Source organism: Dendrobates tinctorius, unplaced genomic scaffold (genome assembly GCF_039654945.1).
Source record: "Dendrobates tinctorius isolate UK_male_01 unplaced genomic scaffold, ASM3965494v1 ptg000064l, whole genome shotgun sequence".
Lineage (NCBI taxonomy): Eukaryota > Metazoa > Chordata > Amphibia > Anura > Dendrobatidae > Dendrobates > Dendrobates tinctorius.
Window position 1 is genome coordinate 55,898,821 of NW_027361732.1, and position 24,089 is coordinate 55,922,909.

The 24,089-nt window shown below is 43.2% G+C and overlaps 1 long non-coding RNA gene across 1 annotated transcript; it reads left to right on the forward strand.

The window, feature by feature from the left end:
* Positions 1–1,739: 1,739 nt before the first annotated feature.
* Positions 1,740–21,155, forward strand: LOC141094623 (uncharacterized). Its single transcript, XR_012233132.1, has 4 exons — positions 1,740–1,825; positions 11,131–11,187; positions 15,804–15,885; positions 20,959–21,155. It is a non-coding gene; the product is annotated as an uncharacterized lncRNA (long non-coding RNA).
* The last annotated feature ends 2,934 nt before the right edge of the window (positions 21,156–24,089 follow it).

The following is a 24,089-nucleotide window of genomic DNA, read 5'->3' on the forward strand; positions in this document are numbered from 1 at the left end:
TCTGCATAACAATGCTGCCATGACCACTCTATGCAAAGCTAATGCAGTATACGGAAAGTTATTTGGTTACACAAAACAAAAAACAAGCAGGAATCTATTTTTTTTTGTCGCATATACTGTATGTAAAGGCCCCGTCACACTAAACGAGATCGCTAGCGATATCGCTAAAGAGTCACCGAATTTGTGACGCAGCAGCAATATCGCTAGCGATATCGCTATGTGTGATACTTACCTCCGACCGGCTCCTCCGCTGGTTATCACTGATCGTGCGAGAACGTCCTGGGCCGTTTCTCGTCGGCCGCTTCCTGCTGGGCTTCCTGCTGGCGCCGATGAGCGATGCGTGGATGCGGGCTGGAGGACGTCTTCATCGCCGCGTCTGACAGGTAAGTAACGACCGCCAACCGCTGCTATGTCAATGGTGATATCTGCCTGTTTGGCAGCTCACTAGCGACCATTTAGCTATGCACCAGCGATCCTGACTGGGTCGTATCGTTGTCGGGATCGCTGGTGCATCGCTAAATGTGACGGTACCTTAAGAGTGGTGGACTGTACTAATGTGCTCCTAGCATTGAAGACACCAATCACGCTGTTATGTATATTATAATGTGAATAGTGTCGTGTGGGTTTAGATATACATTATTCAGTAATGTATAGAGTGTGATAAGCATTAGATGTAGCCTGGTTATCTTGGGGAACAAGTATTGTTCATATAAATGTAATATGTTTAATGTATGCAAATGCAATGCATAGTGTTGGTAAAAGTATATCTGACCTATTACATATAGTAGGGATAGATAAAGTTGGGATTAGCGCATAGTGGGAGGGGCAAGCCCAGTAAAAAGTGATTGCGTCCTGAAAGTTATGGAAGTACTGGGGATGATGGACATAGAACCGCAAGAAGGGAAAGTAACAGTTCCCGGGTTCACTGCGGAATTCCCTGGGGCTGAAAAGAACAGTAAATACATGGAAAAACGGAATGCCTCACAGTGTCAATGTGCCTGGTAGCCTTGAATTTTCCAGCAGCAATCCAAAAAATTCCATCTGATCATCGGATCACAATGAGAGGAAGAAAAAAGTTGCCGGATCACACAGCTGAATGATGAAAAACAATTCTTCTTTATTTCACACCATCATATAAACGTGTAGATATATCCACAAAAGGATGAAAACAGAAATTTCTTCTCTGGGAATATTTCACAACAGAAATCAGTATATGTAGAGTGAAAAACAATCACTTGCTCTACATATATATTCACCCATAAAATAAACCTTTGTTCACCTGTAGCTTATATACACTGCTAAAAAAAAATAAAGAGAACACTAAAATACCCCATCCTAGATATCCCTGAATGAAATATTCCAGCTGCAAATCTTTATTCATTACGTAGTGAAATGCATTGAGAACAATAAAATAAAAATGATCAATGTAAATCAAAATTAATATCCCATGGAGGTCTGGACTTGGAATGATACTCAAAATCACAGTGGAAAATCAAATTACAGGCTGGTCCAACTTCAGTGGACATGTCTCAAGATAAGGAAATGATGCTCAGTAGTCTGTGTGAACTCTATGTGCCTGTATGACCTCCCTACAATGCCTGGGATTGACAGACGCATCAAAAAGGCGCATGCGGAGGCATCTGCATTCATCGGCATGGCCTGCATACCTAATGCTAAAGATAGGGTATGCAGACCGCATGCCGACAGAGGCGGGGCTGAACGGAGGAGGTGCCGCCGGGGGCAGAGCTTCACGGAGGAAGCCCGCAGCCGTCTGCAGCTCCTCCATACGCTAGTGAGAAACTAGCCTAAAGTAAAAACACGTCAGGTGAGTGCAATCTGATTGCATACCCTACTATCTCCAAAGGATGACTCTATTGTGCACTTTTATTCTCCTACAGTATTCCCTATTGCTACCTGGAGCCATGACATGAAATAACTATGGCATAACAGTAATACAAGAAGTAGCAGCAAGTGTTTCAGGAAGAACATGCTGAGGATATAAATTAATGTCATTTAATAATGTAGTATCAAGGAGGAAGTGCCTATATACATAATTAGATCAAATATGTGAATCAATTCAAAGCTTAACCATATGGGTGCTCCAGTCCACTGAACTGCCCAATTTTCAGATGCCTTTGAAGCACTTATCAGAACAGAAGGCGTTAAAAAACAGCAAGGAATGTGGGACTACAATTTAGTTCTCACCCTTTTCGTGTTTCCCAGGGGGCTTTTTTTGTCTATTTTTCAGCATGACATCCAGCATCCTGCTACATGGGCTAGCAGCTGCTTTCTGTTTGATGTGTGCTTTTCACCTTAAGGCAATTAACTCATTACTGCAAACTACATCTGCAAGTTCTGAACTATCCTGTAATAGCATAATAGTTTAATGGTGGAAATAAATGAAAGTTTAGAAATTTCTTTTGAAGCTGCATACAGAAAATGACTGATATCAAATATATTCAGTTATGGAATGCAAATACACCTAGGCCTATTCATCAAAGTCTATGGTAAAATTTGCATGTTCATACTTATTCAGCTTTCATAAATATATATTTTTTAATATTGGAAAAACCTTTTATATTTATGAGCTGGAAAATAGTAATGTATACAAGACGGTCCACTAAGAAGACCTTTGCTACCAGCATCTAGTGCCATTATTTCAATATATTTGCATAATCACATGCATAGTTTATTGTGAAAAAAAACGTGAAAACCCATTGGATTTTTCATGGTCCCTTTAACTGTGAAATGACCAGTTAAAAAGTTTATTTCTCTTGATCTTGGGGAGTAAAGGCCCATTTGCAAGGGTCAAAAATTGGCCTAACGAGTACTTGTTCCCAATTGTTGCCCTGTGTAAACATGTCTTCTTGCCAAATAAGGAAATTCTCATTTATTCACAACTTTAAGCTCCATTCAATGTCCATGTCTACTTTTATATTCATTGTAAAATGGACTATTGCTCTTTCGCACTTCATCCATATTGCCACTGTTTTGCATCCGTGCGGCATCTGTTTTTTTAATCCTTTTTTTCATTCAATTTTTCATCTGTTTTTAAAACCTGAAGGATGTAGACTGTCTGAACATTTTGTTATCCATTGACTTTCCGCAATGGATCAAAGTTATATGGAACACTTAAGGAAAAATAATATCTTCCATTTTTTATCCATGTTTAATAGATCGCCATAGACTTTAATGCCAAGTATGTAAAACAGTTGAGAAAAGGACCTGCTTTGCATCTCATGCATTGTACACAAAGATTCTACTCTAAAATGGATCTTTATATGGATCACATTGTAGTGTGTAGCCTGAGAAAAAAACAGAAAGCACACGGACGTGTACAACAGAAGTGACTGTAGCCATGCTAGGACATAAAAGTTATCGCTCTCTGCAGCACATGCCTTCATGTGAACTGCTGACTGTAAAAAAAACTGAATGAGGATCCTGCTGACCATATGAGCTTTCAATGTACAGAAGAGAGAAAAGAGAAAGAACCCCACTGACCATAAGAGTTTACACTCTACAGAAGAGGGAGAGAGGATCTAACTGACCATAAGAGTTTACACTCTACAGAAGAGGGAGAGGATCTCACTGACCATAAGAGTTTTACAGTCTACAGAATTGAGAGAAGACCTCGCTGATCACAAGAGCTTAAACTCACACGTAGCGAAACTCTCGCGGAAATTACTGCGAGAGTTCCGGAATTCCATTCCGCGGGAAAATCGCATTTTAAATTCCCGCGATTTTCCTGCGGAAAAACTAGCATTTTGCAAGCGTAATTAGCTTGCAAAATGCTAGCGTTTTCCAAACGATCTGTAGCATCATTTGGAGAATTGATTGACAGGTTGGTCACACTCGTCAAACATAGTGTTTGACAAGTGTGACCAACTTTTTACTACTGAGGCTGCCTATGCAGCATCAGTAGTAAAAGATAAAATGTAAAAAATAATTAAAAAAAATAAAAAATGGTGTTATTCTTACCTTCCAACGTCCCGCGCAGCCTTCCCGCCTCTCTCCACGCTCCCGTTCCAAGTAATTCTTTGCGAAAATGCCAGCGATGACGTACATTCTCAAGGGATTGCGACGTCTTGCGGTAATTCGCGATGACGTCGCGCGAATGACCGCGAGACTTCACGATCCCGCGAGAACAGACGTCATCGCGGGCATTTTCGCAAAGGAGTACTGGGAACAGGAGCGTGGAGAGAGGCGGGAAGGCTGCGCGGGACGTCGGAAGGTGAGAATAACTATTTTTTATTTTAAATTCTATTTTTTACAGGGATAGGTACCCAAAGCCCGGAGGACAGTCTCCTCTCCTCCGGACCGTGGGTACCATCCGCAATTGTTCTGCTTACTTTTTGAATGGTGGGCACAGCCACATGCGGAAAGTAAGCAGAACAATGCATTCCTATGGGTGTGGGATCGCCGCGATTCCGCAAAATTAATGAGCATGCTGCGTTTTTTACTGCGAAGCGATTCCGCCGCGGTAAAAACCGCAGCATTAGCACAGCATTGCGGAATCCCATAGGAATGCATGGCATGCTTATTTTTCGCAAAATTGCGCAGTTAAAACCGCCACGGAAACGCAAAAAAAGCACCACGTGTAAACTCAGCCTTACTCTATAGAAGAGAGAGGTCCCCACTGACCATAAGAGCTTATACACTACAGAGGAGAGCGAGGACCCCACTGACCATAATAGTTTACACTCTACAGTAGAGAGAGGACCTCACTGACCACAAGAGCTTGCTGTACAGAAGAGGGTGACAACCTCGCTGGCCACAAGAGCTTCCACACTACAGAAGAGAGATTTACCCACAGTAAGGACCGTGGAGGGTTGTGCGACTGTATTCCCACAACCAAGTTGTTTAAACTCAATTTTAACTAAAAAGTCCAGAATTTTAGGAGGGCATTAGGGACCCTTCTGATCACTCTTGCAAACAGGAGATATTTAGAAAGATCACCAGCCTGAGGCTGCCCGCTCTTTTTACTATTAAAAGCGCAGCACCAGACAATATTCGTAGGAGCGAACACAGACTGAAGAGGGCTGCTGTGCAAGAACAATATCTGCACCCTTTGGAGTCCAGCAGCTCATCATGACGCACAATTCCACCTGCTTTGGAGTTGGATGTGGGCCCCTTTACCTCTCGGGCCCCTGTGTACTGCACTTGTTACAACAATGTTATGTCCGCTCATGTGTACACTTTCTGTATAAATCTGTTGCTACCGTTTATTGGTAGATATTGTGAACTCACTGTCTATAACACATTTAGAGTACACAGTTCTTTTTAACCCCTTCACTACCAAGGGTGGTTTGCACGTTAACTCCCGGGCCAATTTTTACAATTCTGACTACTGTCCCTTTATGAGGTAATAACTCTGAAACGCTTCCATGGATCTCGGTGATTCTGACACTGTTTTCTCGTGACATATTGTACTTCAAGTGGATAGTGGTAAAATTTCATTCAAATAACTTGCGTTTATTTGTGAAAAAAATGGAAATTTGGCGAAAATTTTTAAAATTTCGCAATTTTCCAACTTTAAATTTTTATGCCCTTAAATCACAGAGATATGGCACACAAAAAACTTAATAAATAACATTTCCCACATGTTTACTGTACATCATCACAATTTTGGAACCAAAAGTTGACCAGCGATTTCTCATTTTTGCAACACTATTTTATTTTTACGGACCACATCACATTTGAAGCCACTTTGAGGGGTCTATATGATAGAAAATACCCAAAAGTGACACCATTCTAAAAACTGCACCCCTTAAGGTGCTCAAAACCACATTCAAGAAGTTTATTAACCCTTTAGGTGCGTCACAGGAATTCTTTTGAATATTTAAAAAAAAATGAACATTTAACGTTTTTTCACAAAAAAATACTTCAGGTTCAATTTTTTTTATTTTACCAAGGGTAACATGAGAAATTGGACTGCAAAAGTTAGTGTGCAATTTGTCCTGAGTACGCTGATACCTGATATGTGGGGGGAATCACTGTTTCGGTGCATGACAGAGCTCAAAAGGGAAGGAGCGCCGTTTGATTTTTTCAATGCAAAATTGGCTGGAATTCAGTTCTGATGCCATGTCATGTTTGGAGAGCCCCTGATGTACCTAAACAGTGGAAACCCCCCACAAGTGACCCCATTTTGGAAACTAGACCCCCCAAGGAACTTATCTAGATATGTGGTGAGAACTTTGAACTCACAAGGGCTTCACAGAAGTTTATAACGTACAGCGGTACAATTAAAAAATCATATTTTTTCCACAAAAATGATCTTTTCACCCCCAATTTTTATTTTCCCAAGGGTAACAGGACCCTAAAAGTTATTGTGCAATTTTTCCTGAGTATGCTGATACCCCATATGTGGGTGTAAATGACTATTTGGGAGCATGGCAGAGCTCAGAAGGGAAGCAGCGCCATTTGGCTTTTTTGGCTGGAATTGAGATCGGACACCATGTCGCGATTGGAAAATCCCTGATGTATCAAAACAGTGGAAACCCCCCACAAATGACACCATTTTGGAAACTAGACCCCGCCAAGGAACTTATATAGATGAGTGGTGAGAACTTTGAACCCCCAAGGGCTTCACAGAAGTTTATAACGTACAGCCGTACAATTAAAAAATCATATTTTTTCCACAAAAATGATCTTTTCACCCTCAATTTTTATTTTCCCAAGGGTAACAGGACCCTAAAAGTTATTGTGCAATTTGTCCTGAGTACGCTGATACCCCACATGTGGGGGTAAACCACTATTTGGGCGCATGGCAGAGCTCGGAAGGGAAGCAGCGCCATTTGACATTTTTGGCTGGAATTGAGATCGGACACCATGTCACGTTTGGAAAGCCCCTGATGTACCAAAACAGTGAAAACCCCCACAAATGACACCATTTTGAAAACTAGACCCCCCAAGGAACTTATCTAGATTTGTGGTGAGCACTTTGAACCCCCCAGTGCTTCACAGAAGTTTATAATGCCCAGGCGTGAAAATAAAAAAAATCGTATTTTTTCCAGAAACATGATCTTTTAGTCACCAATTTTTTTATTTTCCCAAGGGTACCAGGAGAAATTGGACCCCAAAAGTTGTTGTCCAATTTGTCCTGAGTACGCGGATACCCCATATGTGGGAGAAAACTACTGTATGGGCACACGTCGGGGCTCGGAAGGGAAGAAGTGACGTTTTGGAATGCAGACTTTGATGGAATGGTCTGCAGGTGTCATGTTGCTTTTGGAGAGCCCTTGATGTACCTAAACAGTGGAAACCCCCACAAGTGACCCCATTTTGGAAACTAGACCCCCTAAGGAACTTATCTAGATGTGTGGTGAGCACTTTGAACCCCCAAGTGTTTCACAGAAGTTTATAACGACCGGGTGCGAAAATAAAAAAATCATTTTTTTCCACAGCAATGATATTTTTGCCCCCAATTTTTTATTTTCCTAAGAGTAACAGGAGAAATTGGACCCCAAAAGTTGTTTTGCACTTTGTCCTGAGTAGGCTGATACCCTATATGTGGGGGTAAAACACTGTTTGGTCACAAGGCAGAGCTTGGAAGGGAAGGAGCACCATTTGACTTTTTCAACGCAGAATTGGCTGGAATTGAGATCAGACGCCATGTTGCATTTGGAGAGCACCTGATGTGCACAAACAGTGGAAACCCCCCAATTATAACTCCAACCCTAACCCCAACACACCCCTTACCCTAATCTCAGCCCTAACCCTAGCCCTAACCCTAATGGGAAAATGGAAATAAATATATTTTCTTTTAATTTTATTATTTTTCCCTAACTAAGGGGGTGATAACGGGGGTTTTGATTTACTATTTATGGCGGTTTTTATATTTGGCAGCTGTCACACGCTAATAGACGCTTTTTATTGTAAAAATAGTTTTTACATCACCACATATTGAGAGCTATAATTTTCCCTTATTTTGACGCACTGAGTCATGTGAGGTCTTATTTTTTGCGGGACGAGCTGACGTTTTTATTGGTATCATTTTTGGGTATGTGACATCTTTTGGACACTTTTTATTTCAATTTTTGTGATGCAGAATGAAAAAAACCAGCGTTTCATGAATTTCTTTTGGGGGTGCGTTTACTCCGTTCCGTCTGTGGTAAAATTGATAAAGCCCTTTTATTCTTCGGGTCAGTACGGTTACAGCGATATCTCATTTAGGTCTTTTTTTATGTTTTGGCGCTTTTATGCAATGAAAACAATTTTGTTTTGTATGAAAAATAATTATTCTTGCATCGCTTTATTCTGCGAGCTATAACTTTTTATTTTTTTGCTGATGATGCTGTATGGTGGCTTGTTTTTTGCGGGACAAGATGACGTTTTCATCGGTACCATGGATATTTATATGCGTCTTTTTGTTCGCACGTTATTTCACTTTTTGTTTGGCGGTATGATAATAAATCATTATTTTTTGCTTTGTTTTTTATTTTAATTTTTTAAGTGGTTCGCTAAAGGGGTTAACTAATGGGACAGTTTTATAGGGCAGGTCATTATGGACGCGGCGATACCAAATATGTGTACTTTTTTCGTTTTTTTTATTTCCAAAAAATGAATTTATTAGGGAATATTTTTTTTTTTTTTTATTTAGCAATTTTTTTTTTATTATTTTTACACTTTTTTTTTTTTTAGCTTTATTACATTGTCCCAGGTGGGACATCATTGTTCTGTGACAGATCGCTGATCTGTCACATCACAGATCACTGTGACAGATCAGAGATCTGTCACAGGCACAGCACAGGCTTTCCTCATGCCTGCGCTTTGCAGGCACTGAGGAAGCCAGCTCCCTACAGGCCCCCGAAGTTCCCCGTCGCCATCTTGGATCCGGGGACCTGCAGGGAAAGAGCCCCCACAGCAGCGCTGCACATTGTGCTGCTGTGGGGGGCTCAGGGAAGCACGGAGGGAGCCCCCTCCCTGCCGATGCTTCCCTTTAACCCCTGGTACACCACGATCGTGTTTGATCGTGGTGTGCAAGGGGTTAACGTGTCGGGGGCGGTCCGTGACCGCCCCTGACACATTGTGCTGGGCGTGGGCGCCACTGATCACTATGACGTAATATTCCGTCCATGGGAATTAGGTCCAGGGTCACATGGACGGAATATTACGTCCATTGTAGGTAAGGGGTTAAGGCCTGTTTCACACTTCAGTTTGTTTCATCAGCCAAAATCCGCCGTTTTGCAAAAAAACGGATCCGCCATTTTTTGGGGCGGATCCGTTTTTTTTTCCATTGACTTGCATTAGCGGCGGATTTTGACAGATGTATTATAGAAAAAAACCTCGGCACACAGTATTGCATGAATCCAATATTTATTCTTCCAGAAAAACACGTATCGTTGGACCAAGATAATGCAGACAAAAAAATATCGACGTTTCGGCTATTCAGCCTTTCTCAAGATTTTATCTGCATAAACAGAGGTCCACATATATCACGATTAAGAATCCCTTCACATTCAATTCATATGGGTGATCAGTGAAAAAATCATTCACCAAAATGTCCGTCTTTGAGGCATAACGGCAGACGCCAGTGTGAGTAGTGCGAGGTTTTTTCTATAATATGTTCTAATTTTTCCTCTGAGCACCAGACTGGAGCAGTGAGCACCCCGTCACCTTCTAATATGGATTTTGACGGATGGTCATCCGATGGATCCGTTTTTTGACGGATCCGCCAAAATTTTGGCGTCCGCTTACTTGAGTGGACGGACGATGAAACGTTTTTTGTCTGCACGGATCCACTTTTTTACACTGAGCATGCCCGGAAGAATTTCCTTTCCAGAAATTTAACCCTAAATCCGTTCTGGCGGCAGGAAAAATTCTCTCTCTCTCTCTCTCCCTCCTTTTCCAGGCTGCGGTTCCCTTAAATTTTCAACTTCAGGGTATCCGTCAAAACAACGGTCCGGTGGCATACGTTGTCTCACAACGGAAACGGATCCGTCTTTTGCATTTTTTCACGGATTGCAACTGACCAAAAAAACGGAAGTGTGAAAGAGGCCTAAGTCATTCTCTTGATTGACTGTGTTAGTTCTCTCTCAGATTTTTAGCAACATATTCTGGGAATACTATCCTACTATCACAATCCTTTATTTGGCACTATATGCATAACTATTAGACTACATTCCCACGATGAGCTTTTGGTGTGATTTTGATGTTGCAGTTTTTTTCTGCACCTATTAGGAAATTTAGATTACTTTTTCATTGTTTTTTGAGTAAGTTTTTTTAATATGCATTTTTAGGCCATGTACCGTATACACATTCAGTATTTGGTCAGTATTTTACCTCAGTTTTTGTAAGCCAAAAGCAGGAGTGGAACAGTCAGAGGGAAAGTATAATAGAAACACTTCACTGCTGCATTTCTCACCCACTCCTGGTTTTGGCTTACAAATACTGAGGTAAAAACCCCAACAAATACTCAACGTGCACATGTAGCTTTGTAGTGTTTTTAATGCTGCATTTTTTGTCTCTTGCTAGTATGTCATGTGTAAGGGGTGTTCACATAATTGTATATAATTACATTATGCTGCTATATATGTATATCTATGTGTTGTGTAGATAGGGACAATGTAGTTTATAGAATTAGCCACTAGAGGGGGCATAGTAGGAATAGAAATCTAGTATGATAATTAGTTAACTTAGGAGAGGCCTACTGTCAGTAGGCCAGGAGCATTTCCTGATTATAGTTTGTAGGGTCAGGGAGCCCAGACAGTCCTGTAGGGCTTAGAGCCCAGGACAGCACAGTGACGCCACAACATTCACAAGATAGGAGCCCAGTTGTCCGGGGCTAGAGCACTGGAAGATTCAGCAACAGTGGAATGCAGGGCAGCACCAAGATGTGGCAGCTTACTACATGGGAAGATGCCCTTATGTCTGGGGCAAAAGTGACAGGGGAACTCCTGAAGGTGGTGAAGCTGGACAGTCGAAGGAACGCTGCGGTACCAGATGAAACGGTATGACCCTGGAGCATTCTAGAAGAAATAGGGAAAAGCACAGGAATAGACAAGGATGTATACTGTGATGTTCCAAGTGAAGTTGCTGTAACTGAACTGGACATACTGCAAAAGAATACAAGTAAAGTTGTCTGTTACAAGTTGAAACTGGACTGTGTCTCTCTTTGTGTGCAACCAGTAGGAGTGAACCCACAGCAGACGAGGTGGGACCCTGATGGTACAGAAGGCATTAAAAAAGGTACGCTGCAAAGGGGACATTGTATGCATGTGTTGGGAGACCAGGGCGTGAATGAGCAATCTATGTCAGCCACGACTACAGCCCTGACTCCCCTCACACATATTTTAAACGAAGTTGCATGGAAACCCACTAAAACCACAAGTGCTTTTATTAGAGAAGGTGACATGTTGCGGATTTGAAACATACATCGCAGTTCAGTTTACACTGAGTAAACAGGCACAGTGGCATGAGATTTCTATAAATCCCATCCACTTGGCTTGAACTGTAAAGCCCCCGTCACACATAACAATGTCCCAGCGATCCCACCAACGATCTGACATGGATGGTATCACTGGGACATCATTAGGCTTATCACCGGTGAGCTGCCACATAGACAGCCCCAGTGATCAGGACCAGCGATGCTGGACGCTGGTTTCTAATGTATACGTCAGGTATCCAGGAGCCGCGGCTCCTGGATACCTGACGTTTACATTAGAAACCAGCGTCGCTGATAGCTGGTCTCTAGCTGCCACATGCAGTGATGCGTGCTGGGCAACGGGAGACCAGTGATCGAAAAACGGCCTCATGGGCACACAGCCTAACTCTTAAGCCCCCGTCACACACAGCAATCTCGCTAGCGAGATCGCTGCTGAGTCACAAGTTTTGTGACGCAACAGCGATCTCACCAGCGAGATCGCCGTGTGTGACACCTATCAGCGACTGGCCCCCCTGCCGGGTATCGCTGATTGTTGTGGAAAGCCCTGGACATTTTTTTGATCGTTGGTCTCCCGCTGGCCAGTGTGGCAGGCGGGAGACCTGCGATCAGTGAGCAGGAGCTGGTAACCAAGGTAAACAGCAGGTTTCTAAGCGCCACGCGGCGCTTAGAAACTCACTGTGTACCTTAGTTACCAGCGCGCTGGTGCAGGGAGCTGGTAACCAAGGTAAACAGTGAGTTTCTTAGTGCCATGCGGCGCTTAGAAACCCGCTGTTTACTTTGGTTACCAGCTCCCTGCACCAGCGCGCTGGTATCTAAGGTACACAGCGACGCGCACGCTCTTCGTCGCTGGTGAAGCTGCCTGTTTGGCAGCTCACCAGTGATCATGTAGCGACACACTAGCGATCCTGACAAGTTCATATCATTGTCGGGATCACTGGTGAGTCGCTGTGTGTGACGGGGCCCTTAGGGTATATGCACAAGATCAGTAAACGCTGGGGGTTGGACGTTGCGTACTTGTGCTGCGTCCAACATGCAGCGGTCAGATGTTACAGATGTCTCTCCTGGCCCCAGTATGTCAATTTCTCTTGCAGAGACAAAAATTTCTCCAATAACATGTACACATGCGGATTGACATGTTTCTATTATACTTTCCCTCTGACTGCTCCACTCCTGGTTAAGACTTACAATAACTGAGGTAAAAAACTCAATGTATGCACATGACGTAGCTGTAGCATGCTCATCTGTATAAAGCCTTATTTACAAATTTCTGTAATAGGTCATTTCTTCTGACACAAAATACAGACTCTTATGGAGATCTTGCCTTTTTGCAAGGTTCCATGGATGAATAAATTGGTAAAATTAATTGATAGCAGTTAAAACTAGATGTGTATTTCCTGAAGGAAGTACAGATAGTGGTTTGAAATGGTGCCCGGGCTGCCCTGCCTGCTGCCCCTGCAAGACTTTCAACTCAGGATCCGTTTTAATTGTGGGTGCCTCTCAGGTGCCACTTTGGCCTCAGGGTCTGATTTGGAGGGTGGGACCCCTCAGGATCTGAATCCTTGGCCTGGGCTCCTCAGGGCTTGAATTGTTGGCGGGGATCCCTCAGGCTCCGATTTTGTGGGTGTTGCCCCTCAGGGTCCGATTTTGTGGGTGTGGCCCCTCAGGGTCCGATTTTGTGGGTGGGGCCCCACAGGGTCCGATTTTGTGAGTGGAGCCCCTCATGATCTGATTTTGTGGCCGAGGCCCCTCAGGGTCCGATTTTGTGGCCGGGGCCCTTCAGGGTCTGGATTTTGTGGCCGGATCCCCTCAGGGTCCGATTTTGTGGGTGGGGCCCCTCAGGGTCCGATTTTGTGGCCGGGGCCCCTCAGGGTCCAATTTTGTGGGTGGGGCCTTTCAGGGCCTGATTTTGTAGCCGGGGCTCATCAGGGTCTGATTTTGTGGTTGGGGCCCCTCAGGGTCCGATTTGGTGGGCGGGGCCACTCTGGATCCGTTTTGTTGGGCAGGGGCCCCTCAGGGTCCGATTTGGCGGGCGGGTCCCCTCAGGGTCCAATTTGGTGGGCGGGGCCCCTCAGGGTCCAATTTGGTGGGCGGGGCCCCTCAGGGTCCAATTTGGTGGGCGGGGCCCCTCAGGGTCCTATTTTGTGGGTTGGGCCCCTCAGGGTCCGATTTTGTGGGTTGGGCCCCTCAGGGTCTGATTTTGTGTCAGGGGCCCCTCAGGGTCCGATTTTGTGGTTGGGACCCCTCAGGGTCCGATTTTGTGGTTGGGGCCCCTCAGGGTCCGATTTTGTGGGTGGGGCCTTTCAGGGCCCGATTTTGTAGCCGGGGCTCATCAGGGTCTGATTTTGTGGTTGGGGCCCCTCAGGGTCTGATTTGGTGGGTGGGGCCACTCTGGGTCCGATTTGGTGGGCGGGGCCCCCTCAGGGTCCAATTTGGTGGGCGGGGCCCCTCAGGGTCCAACCCAGAGTGGGGCCACTCTGGCTCCGATTTTGTGGGTGTTGCCCCTCAGGGTCCGATTTTGTGGGTGTGGCCCCTCAGGGTCCGATTTTGTGGGTGGGGCCCCTCAGGGTCCGATTTTGTGAGTGGAGCCCCTCAGGATCCGATTTTGTGGCCGAGGCCCCTCAGGGTCCGATTTTGTGGCTGGGGCCCTTCAGGGTCTGGATTTTGTGGCCGGATCCCCTCAGGGTCCGATTTTGTGGGTGGGGCCCCTCAGGGTCCGATTTTGTGGCTGGGGCCCCTCAGGGTCTGATTTTGTGGTTGGGGCCCCTCAGGGTCCAATTTGTGGGTGTGGCCTTTCAGGGCCCGATTTTGTAGCCGGGGCTCATCAGGGTCTGATTTTGTGGTTGGGGCCCCTCAGGGTCCGATTTGGCGGGTGGGTCCCCTCAGGGTCCAATTTGGCGGGCGGGGCCCCTCAGGGTCCAATTTGGTGGGCGGGGCCCCTCAGGGTCCGATTTTGTGGGTGGGACCACTCTGGGTCCAATTTGGTGGGTGGGGCCTCTCAGGGTCCAATTTGGTGGGCTGGGCCACTCTGGGTCCAATTTAGTAGGCGGGGCCCCACAGGGTCCGATTTGGTGGGCGGGGCCCCTCAGGGTCCGGTTTGGTGGGCAGGGCCTCTCTGGGTCCGATTTGGTGGGTGGGGCCACTCTGGGTAAGATTTGGAGGCTGGGGTCGATCAGCCTCCGATTTGGAGGCTGGGGTCGATCAGCCTCCGATTTGGAGGCCGGGGTCGATCAGCCTCCGATTTGGAGGCCGGGGTGGATCAGCCTCCGATTTGGAGGCCGGGGTGGATCAGCCTCCGATTTGGAGCCTGGGGTCACTCAGCTTTCGATTTGGTGTGTCGGCCCTTTAAGACTCATTTCGGTGCGCCGGCCCTTTAACAATCACTTTGGTGCGTCGGCCCTTTAAGAGCTAGTTTGGCTCACTGGGCTTCTTCTAAATCAACTTTGGCGGACATTCTCTCTCAGGGGCATGTGTCATGTGATGAAGCTAGATTTGCATTTGTGCTGTGGGTTTCGCTTTAAGAGCTGATATTATGTGGCAGAAGGTCTGTCCTTGGGGCGTCATGTGACGTTCGTAGGCGTTGGCATAGTAACTGGGTCTGCCTGCGCATATCAATGAGCTTAACTGCCATTTGAATCGCCTCAGGGCACGTTTTGCAGTGCATTCCAATGACGGGAAAAAAAATTTTCAAACTCAAATTGCGCAAAAACTACAAATCCGATCGACACGAAAAATACTTATCACACCTCTCATGGACGCTGGCTTCGAAACGACACCTCAACGGCGTCTGTGCGTGTAGCGGTTCGGGCCGCATTAATTGCGGAAATCAACTGGAAAATAAGAAGAAGAATAAGTTAGCAGCGTTCGGATTACAATATAGTGGTTTTTCAAACCACTATAAAAAATATTATTTTATCAATTAAGTGTATAACATTTTTTTTTTTAATTATAAGCCTTCCAACATTTTACATTTCTTTTAGAAGTTTGAGTTATGGTCAGTAATGAAAAACTGTAAATCCGTTGAATGTATAGGACACATCATCTATTGGGACCCAAGAATTTACATAAATACATATTTAAATAGGAACTCATGGTGAATATTAAAGAGCGTGGTCATAAACAATGTGACTGGCTTGCTGGAATGTGAACAGGTTGCTGAGGTAACACATTAATCTCCCGGGGTGGAATAATTCAATCAATCTGTCCGCACATATCACCTGAAGGCGCCCACCTGTCCTCTTTTGCTGCCAAAAAAAACTGGAAAGGAGTTATCACAGTGCATTTGTAGAAAAGTGCTGAAACTTGCAGTCTCCTGTTAATATCCGCTCTTTTCTACAAGTTTATGGCAAATGCTTACATTTCCTTGGGCTCTGTTAACACTGAGTTTAGCACTGATACTCGGCTAAATTTTTCTCTTTGTTAGGGGAGCGTGGTAACATTATGTTTACATTGGCCAAGCGCTCAAGAATAAAAGCGGCTGAAGTCTCCCGACCTTTCAAAAACACGTAAGACATTTGTAATTTTATATTTCCTGTGCAAGAAATAGTGAGTAAAATACATTCTATGCAGAAAAGTCCACTATTTTTCATAGTCTTGCATTAAAATCAGTGTTTTTCTCCCATTTTCCCTTTTGACTTGCACCTAAATATGAATGGCTACTATGGATGACTTATTAGTGCAATTTTTTGCCACTTCTATTCTCCAAATTGTAAAAAATACTTGTGCACATTCCAAAAATCTTGGCTTTTTTTTTAGGATGTCTCCCGATGCTGACTATTTATATTAATATTAGTTTTGGCTGACTGTCCTATTAATCTCAATGGGTATTACAGAAATGTTTTAATTTGAAGAAGAAACATTCTGATTCTGTTGTGTGAAAAGCATTTTGAACAGCCTTTGCTGCATGTTTATATTTTTGGAGGCATGCTTTTGCTTAGAATATGGACAAAAAAATTGTATTTTAATAAATTGTTATAGCCAAATTATCATAGACAATAACAATAATAACCTTTATGCAGGGGAGGAAACAGGAAACAGAAAGAAGAGGAGCCCTGTCCAAAAACAGTATATGGGCCCATTGCAGTCCAATAATTTATCTGTGATACTGCTTGCTGCTTTGGAAAAGGAAGTGGACCCCATAAATTTTCAGACCCCTCTTCATCTGAATAGGGTGCACCAAAATCACATCTGCCGATGACTTTAAGCATCAGATTTCACAATGGAGTGTGAATTCCAAGCAAAAACAGAAAAGTTAGTCTTTGTCCAACTCACTGTTCACATTGGCATAAAGTAACGCATAATGCTGAATTCTTTTACTCAGTGAGAGAAAATGAAAACTGGAAGGTCTCAGTAGATTATTATTTATTTTGCATATTTCTATAATCATCATCATTGGGATTCACAATCTAACTTCTCTGTTAGTACAGCATATCTATGGAGTGGTGGAGGAAACCCACGCATATACATGGAGAACGCACAAACTCCTTGCAGATATTGTCATTGGTGAGATTAGATCGCACGACTGCAAGGAAACAGTGAACAGTGCTTACCCCTGGGCCACCGTGTATAAATTCTGAAATCAAAAAGAGAAAATAATCCAAACAGGTCCTCCATCATAGCCCATTTAAAATCAAAAGCCTTGATATCAATGTGCATGAAGCTTAATAATCTATTTTCTATTTGTTAAACCTTACTGGTGTCATAAGAAGTATTGACCTGCTTATGCCAGGAAATTTTCTGGACTGCATTGCCTTAATCCACAAAATTCTCTGAGTAAATAATTACTCTTTATGTTGGGTCGACATATGTCAGAGATTCCTATCCTAATCAATATAGAGGAACCCATTTCTCTCTCGCTAAACATGCATTGTGTGCACAATTATTGGCTGGTGAGTATTTTGACCATGTCATAATTTTAAAGCTTGTTTTCCAACTTCAAAATGTAGAAATGTGAATGCTTATTGGGTGAAGCAGATGAGGTGCTATGTATTTATGTAACAAGGGAGGGTGGGACCTAAGGAGATCAATACCCTTTATCAATGTGTGTAGAATTACTGAACAGCTCAGCAGATATTGGGGATCAATCACAGAATCATCAAACGTTTTGTTGCAAATAGTCAACAAGATCACAAAAAGATACACATTAACTGCCGAAGATTAGAGAAGAATCAAACATGAAGGGACCAGGAACCCATTATCCTCTAGTGCTGTCAAATACCAGAACTGCAACCTCCCTAGAGCGCCCAGAAGAAGAAGGTGTTCAGTCCTCAGAGATACGGCCAAGGAACGGAAAGCTGAAACCTGACCACCACTGAACAAGACACAGAATTTAAAATGTCAAGACTGGTCCAAGAAATGTCCAAAGACAGATTTTGCAAAGGTTTTATAGATTGATGAGATGAAAGTGACTCTTAATTCACCAGATGGATGGGCCCCTTTCTGGATTAGTAATGGGCTTAGACCTCACCTAAGCAAGATTAAGGTGGGGTACTGCTATGGACTGGTATAATTAAAGATGAGCTAGTTGGACCTTTTCAAGTTGAAGGTGGACTCAAAATCAACTCCCAAAACTGCTAGTTTTTAGAAGATACTTTCTTCAAGCAGTGGTACAGAAAAAAGTCTACATCTTTCTGGAAAACCATGACTTTTATGCAGGACAACGTTTCATTGCATAAATTGAAGAATTACATGGCCCCTTCCTTACTTGAACTGAAACTTATTGAGAACTTGTTGGCCCATCTTAAGGTGAAGAAAAAAAATTCACCTCTCTGAGCAGCGTCTGGTTGGTGTGGCCCAAAAAGTTGAATGTCAACAGATTAGGAAGTTAACAGACTCCATGGATGAAAGGCTTATGACTGTTAATGAAAAGAGCTAGAAGAGGATAGGATCAAGCGCAACCACTGTTAGATGCTCAGGGGTAGAACAGTAAGACAATACAAAAAGATCTAACCCCGGCACACTCCAAAATTATGAAGAGAGAACTTCACACTCTACACTGCCTCCACATTGAAGCGATCACAAACAAGGACACAGGTGGGAGCCACATGCCAGCTGCAACCTTCTGTACGACTGTCTTCCTGACGAAGGCTTGTGCCTGAGCCGAAACGTTGTTTGGAAACCACTCTTTTTTGCTTTTTTAAATATTGAGGTTTCAAGGTTATTACTCTTTTGGATTGACTGACAGCACTATGGTTGCTCAATAATAAAATTAATCATCAAAACTATAAATTGCTTAATAATTCTGCATACTGTGTAGACTACAGTACAGCTGGAACTAATTACTTAGTCTACTGTCGTCTTACCCTCATTATCAGTTAAGTAAGATTTTATCTAGATGGTAGATCATCAGTAACTTGGGTAAAGACATAAAATTAATGAAATTTGAGAGGAATTAAAAATTGTATTGACATTAAAATGTATAACGGTCTTTGTGTTGTAGTTATTTGAGAACTTATCTGTAGCAGAACTGAGTTCATTTGTTATGTTGTTACCATAGCAAATATATATTTATATTTCACATTATATGTTATTCTATAGTTCTAAGTATGTACAGTTGTGGCCAAAAGTATTGACACCCCTGCAATTTTGTCAGATAATACTAAGTTTCTTCCTGAAAATGATTGCAAACACAAATTCTTTGGTATTGTTATCTTCATTTAATTTGTCTTAAATGAAAAAACACAAAAGAGAATGAAGCAAAACATTGATCATTTCACACAAAACTCCAAAAATGGGCCAGACAAAAGTATTGGCACCCTCAGCCTTATACTTGGTTGCACAACCTTTAGCCAAAATAACTGCGACCAACCGCTTCCGGTAACCATCAATGAGTTTCTTACAATGCTCTGTTGGAATTTTAGAACATTCTTCTTTGGAAAACTGCTCCAGGTCCCTGATATTAGAAGGGTGCCTTCTCCAAACTGCCATTTTTAGATCTCTCCACAGGTGTTCTATGGGATTCAGGTCTGGATTCATTGCTGGCCACCTTAGAAGTCTCCAGTGCTTTCTCTCAAACCATTTTCTAGTGCTTTTTGAAGTGTGTTTTTGGTCATTGTCCTACTGGAAGACCCATGACCTCTGAGGGAGACCCAGCTTTCTCACACTGGGCCCTACATTATGCTGCAAAATTTGTTGGGAGTCTTCAGACTTCATAATGCCATGCACAAGGTCAAGCAGTCCAGTGCCAGAGGCAGCAAAGCAACCCCAAAACATCAGGGAACCCCTGCCATGTTTGACTGTAGGGACCGTGTTTTTTTCTTTGAATGCCTCTTTTTTTCTGCTGTAAACTCTATGTTGATGCCTTTGCCCAAAAAGCTCTACTTTTGTCTCATCTGACCAGAGAACATTCTTCCAAAACGTTTTAGGCTTTTTCAGGTAAGTTTTGGCAAACTCCAGCCTGGCTTTTTTATGTCTCGGGGTAAGAAGTGGGGTCTTCCTGGGTCTCCTACCATACAGTCCCTTTTCATTTAGATGCCAATGGATAGTATGGGTTGACACTGTTGTACCCTCGGACTGCAGGGCAGCTTGAACTTGTTTGGATGTTAGTCAAGGTTCTTTATCCAACATCTGCACAATCTTGCGTTGAAATCTCTTGTCAATTTTTCTTTTCCGTCCACATCTAGGGAGGTTAGCCACAGTGCCATGGGCTTTAAACTTCTTGATGACACTGCGCACGGTAGACACAGGAACATTCAGGTCTTTGGAGATGGACTTGTAGCCTTGAGATTGCTCATGCTTCCTCACAATTTGGTTTCTCAAGTCCTCAGACAGTTCTTTGGTCTTCTTTCTTTTCTCCATGCTCAATGTGGTACACACAAGGACACAGGACAGAGGTTGAGTCAACTTTAATCCATGTCAACTGGCTGCAAGTGTGATTTAGTTATTGCCAACACCTGTTAGGTGCCACAGGTAAGTTACAGGTGCTGTTAATTACACAAATTAGAGAAGCATCACATGATTTTTCGAACAGTGCCAATACTTTTGTCCACCCTCTTTTTTATGTTTGGTGTGGAATTATATCCAATTTGACTTTAGGACAATTCTTTTTGTGTTTTTTCATTTAAGACAAATTAAATGAAGATAATAATACCAAAGAATTTGTGTTTGCAATCATTTTCAGGAAGAAACTGAGTATTATCTGACAGAATTGCAGGGGTGTCAATACTTTTGGCCACAACTGTAGCAAATTACAGGGAATGTAACAGCTATTTAATTTTATCATAACTGAAACCAAGCAGTGATAAATATTCTTTTTTACAATGTATTTTTTTTATTGCACATTTTACACCTTTTTGGACATTATTAAGGGGCAGCCATCCTATCTGAGTTTCTTTTAATGGAATAAAATGATTTATAGCAGTTACATGGACCATGGACGACAGTAGTCAGGATATGACATTTTTTGCAATATGAGAGTTTAGAGACATGCTGTATAACCTGTAAAGAGGTCACTAAGCAGAGAGAGGGAGAATGCGTGCTGTAATTATCACCTATTGATAATGGTGGATGCTTTATTATCTACAGTGGGTACGGAAAGTATTCAGACCCTTTTACATTTTTGACTCTTCGTTTCATTGCAGACCTGAAAATGTCTGTCCACCAGTGTTCACTATCCAACCTAATGGAACTGGAGAGGATCTGCAAGGAAGAATGGCAGAGAATCCCCAAATTCAGGTGTGAAAAACTTGTTGCATCATTCCCAAGAAGACTCAAGGCTGTACTAGCTCAAAAGGGTGCGTCTTCTCAATACTGAGCAAAGGGTCTGAATACTTATGACCATGTGATATTTCAGTGTTTCTCTTATAATAAATTTGCAAAAATTTCTACATTTCTGCTTTTTTTCAGTCAAGATGGGGTGCAGAGTGTACTTTAATGAGAAAAAATGAACTTTTTTGAATTTACCAAATGGGTGCAAAGAAACAAAGAGTGAAAAATGTAAAGGGGTCTGACTACTTTCCGTAACCACTGTATATATACTGTAGGTGGTACGTTTAATTGTAATTCTGTGTTGATGAAATAAATGTGATTTTTACCGAACAGGACAGTCATATCTCCCGACTCCCCAATACACGAGGACATGGCAAAACATTGTATTTTCAAGAGAGAAAGAGGAAAAAGCCACTACCACACACCTCTATTACAACTGCCTGCGCTTTCTTCCCCAACAATGTTGAAGAAGGGTCGTGATGACCTCCTACACAACAGATGGCCATCCGTTCCAGCTGAAATTGGCAGGTTCAGCCAATAGTAATCTAATATGCATGGAGGCCTATACATACAGAGTAATAGCCTGGGAGAAAATTGAAAGACTTTAGAATTTTCTGCATTGATAGTTATATTGACAATGTAAAAAAAAAAATTAAAAAATGCTCGTAAATATGTAAAATGTCAAAAATATGTTGTAAGTTTAACAGGCATTATTTCTCAATTAGTAACTGTTGACCACAGGTTTTCTTATAATGTTATAGAGATGAAAGGATCAGGCAAAATTTGAATTTGTGTGGTCTTTCCTGGGAAATTCGATTCTCAAAAAAAGTTATTATTTAATGTCCCTTATTATGCTCTCAAGTCTCTCTAGATCACATACTCACCAGAGTCATAGCTAGGGGTTTGGATTGGGAAGGCAAAACTTCTCAGTGGACCCCAAACCAGGTATCCCTGAGTACAAATATGGTGGTGTACCGTAATAGTGCATTTAGGAAAACCTCAGCAGATGACCGTACTGTTAGAAAAATAAAACCTCTATACAAAGACCAACACTGATATTACTGCCATATAGTGACCATGTAGTGGTAGATACCAGTCTTGGAGAACATATAAGAGATTACAGTACAGTTATTGATGGTGACTTACAGCTGACGTTCTTTCTGATGGAATCGCTCACTTTTCCCGTCTTTTCCATCTGGCCCAGACTGACACGACAACTTCTTCCAGCCAGGACTCGTCTGCAGAGATTATGACAAAGACACATATAACCTCTCACATTTCCTGCACCGTCTAATTCTAAACACAACCTGCACAAAATCCTTATTCTGCTGATACCCCAATGCTGAGATGCTGCTGCCTTATGCGTCACTATTGCTGCACCTATTGTGTGGTACTGTGTGCCCTTTAATTTTGCTCCTACCAGAGCACTAGAATAGATCTCTCTTTCATTTCACTGATAAAGTATGTTGTCAACAAAAGTGCCCACAAACACTGTAAGATACCTCCACAGTGAATTTCTCCATAGTATCCTGCACATGCACAGTATGATGAACCTACTGTACCCCATCCCTCAACTCCCCTGGAAAAGTATGGTGCCCCCCAACACACTGATCCCCCAACTGTGACCCTCCCACACAGTCCTTAATGTAATATAATGCACCCTATAGTCCTCTATATAGTATGATGCACAACATAGTCCATACAATATAATGCACCCCATAGTCTTCTGTATAGTATAATGCACCCCATAGTCCATACAGTATAATGCATCCCCTTGTTCTTTGTATAGTGTAATGCCCCCCATAGTATTCTGTATAGTATAAGGCACCCCATAGACCATACAGCATAATGCACCCCATAGTGAGCAGGTACTAAGATGCAGTAATGGGTCGGAGGCAGAGCAAGGGTTAATGTGAGGTTTAATTTAACAGGTATACTCGCAGGAAGAAAACAGGGAAAACAGTATAAAGGGACATGGTACGTAACCCAGGGGAAACGGGTGTGAAGAATAGGGAAGGAAGTTCAAGATTAGCAAACTTATCAGTCAGGCGACTTCAGAATGCAGTTAGTTCAGGATGTGGACATTGGCGCCAAAGCAGTGGCGCGTAAGGGGTCCGGTATGGTCCTGGTAAAGATGGCGTCCTGGATCCTGGTGGCAGCGGTGATTCCTCATGGTCCGGTGCAGTCCTGGAAAAGATGACGTCTTGGATCTTGGCGGTGATGGTGATTCCTAGTGGTCCAGTCGGTGATCGGTGTGTCAGGAAACGACGAGCCGGACAGAGCACAGTCTTTTCCCCTGTCAGCGTACAGGGACAATGAGCAACTCGACTCAGGTACAAAGGAAGACCTCTCACAGCAGGTGCGCCAATTCTCCCATTGGTGCGTGTGCGTGCTGATGTCCTGGCTGGGTGTCCTGTCACTCACCGTCAGCGCTGTCAGCGGGGACGAGGTACGCGTTGTCGGCAGTCTCTGTTAGCAGCTTTTTTGCCTATGCTCCTTTTGGCCCTCTCTGGCTGTTGGTTTATTCACAGAAGTCCTGACACTGCCCTCCTGAGCGCTGCACGTTCCCACGTCAACCAACTGATAACGCTCTGTTGCCCTTTTATTTTAACCATGCCCCCTACTCCTAGGTACAGAGGTCGTCCTGGGGCCTTAGCTTTCCCCCATTAAACCTGGATGACAGCCCCGACAGTCCAAGATTCCGTCACAGAGTAGGTAGGCGTTGTCCGATTCTTCTCCTTACACATACAATATGATGCACCCCATAGTCTTCTGTATAGTATAATGCACCCCATAGTCCATACAGTATAATGCATCCCCTTGTTCTCTGTATAGTATAATGCCCCCATAGTCTTCTGCATAATATAAGGCACCCCATAGACCATACAGCATAATACACCCCATAGTCATCTGCATAGTATAATGCATCGCATCACCCATACAGCATCAAGCAACCCCCACAGTCCATAAAATACAATGCACCCCATAGTCCTCTTCATAATAT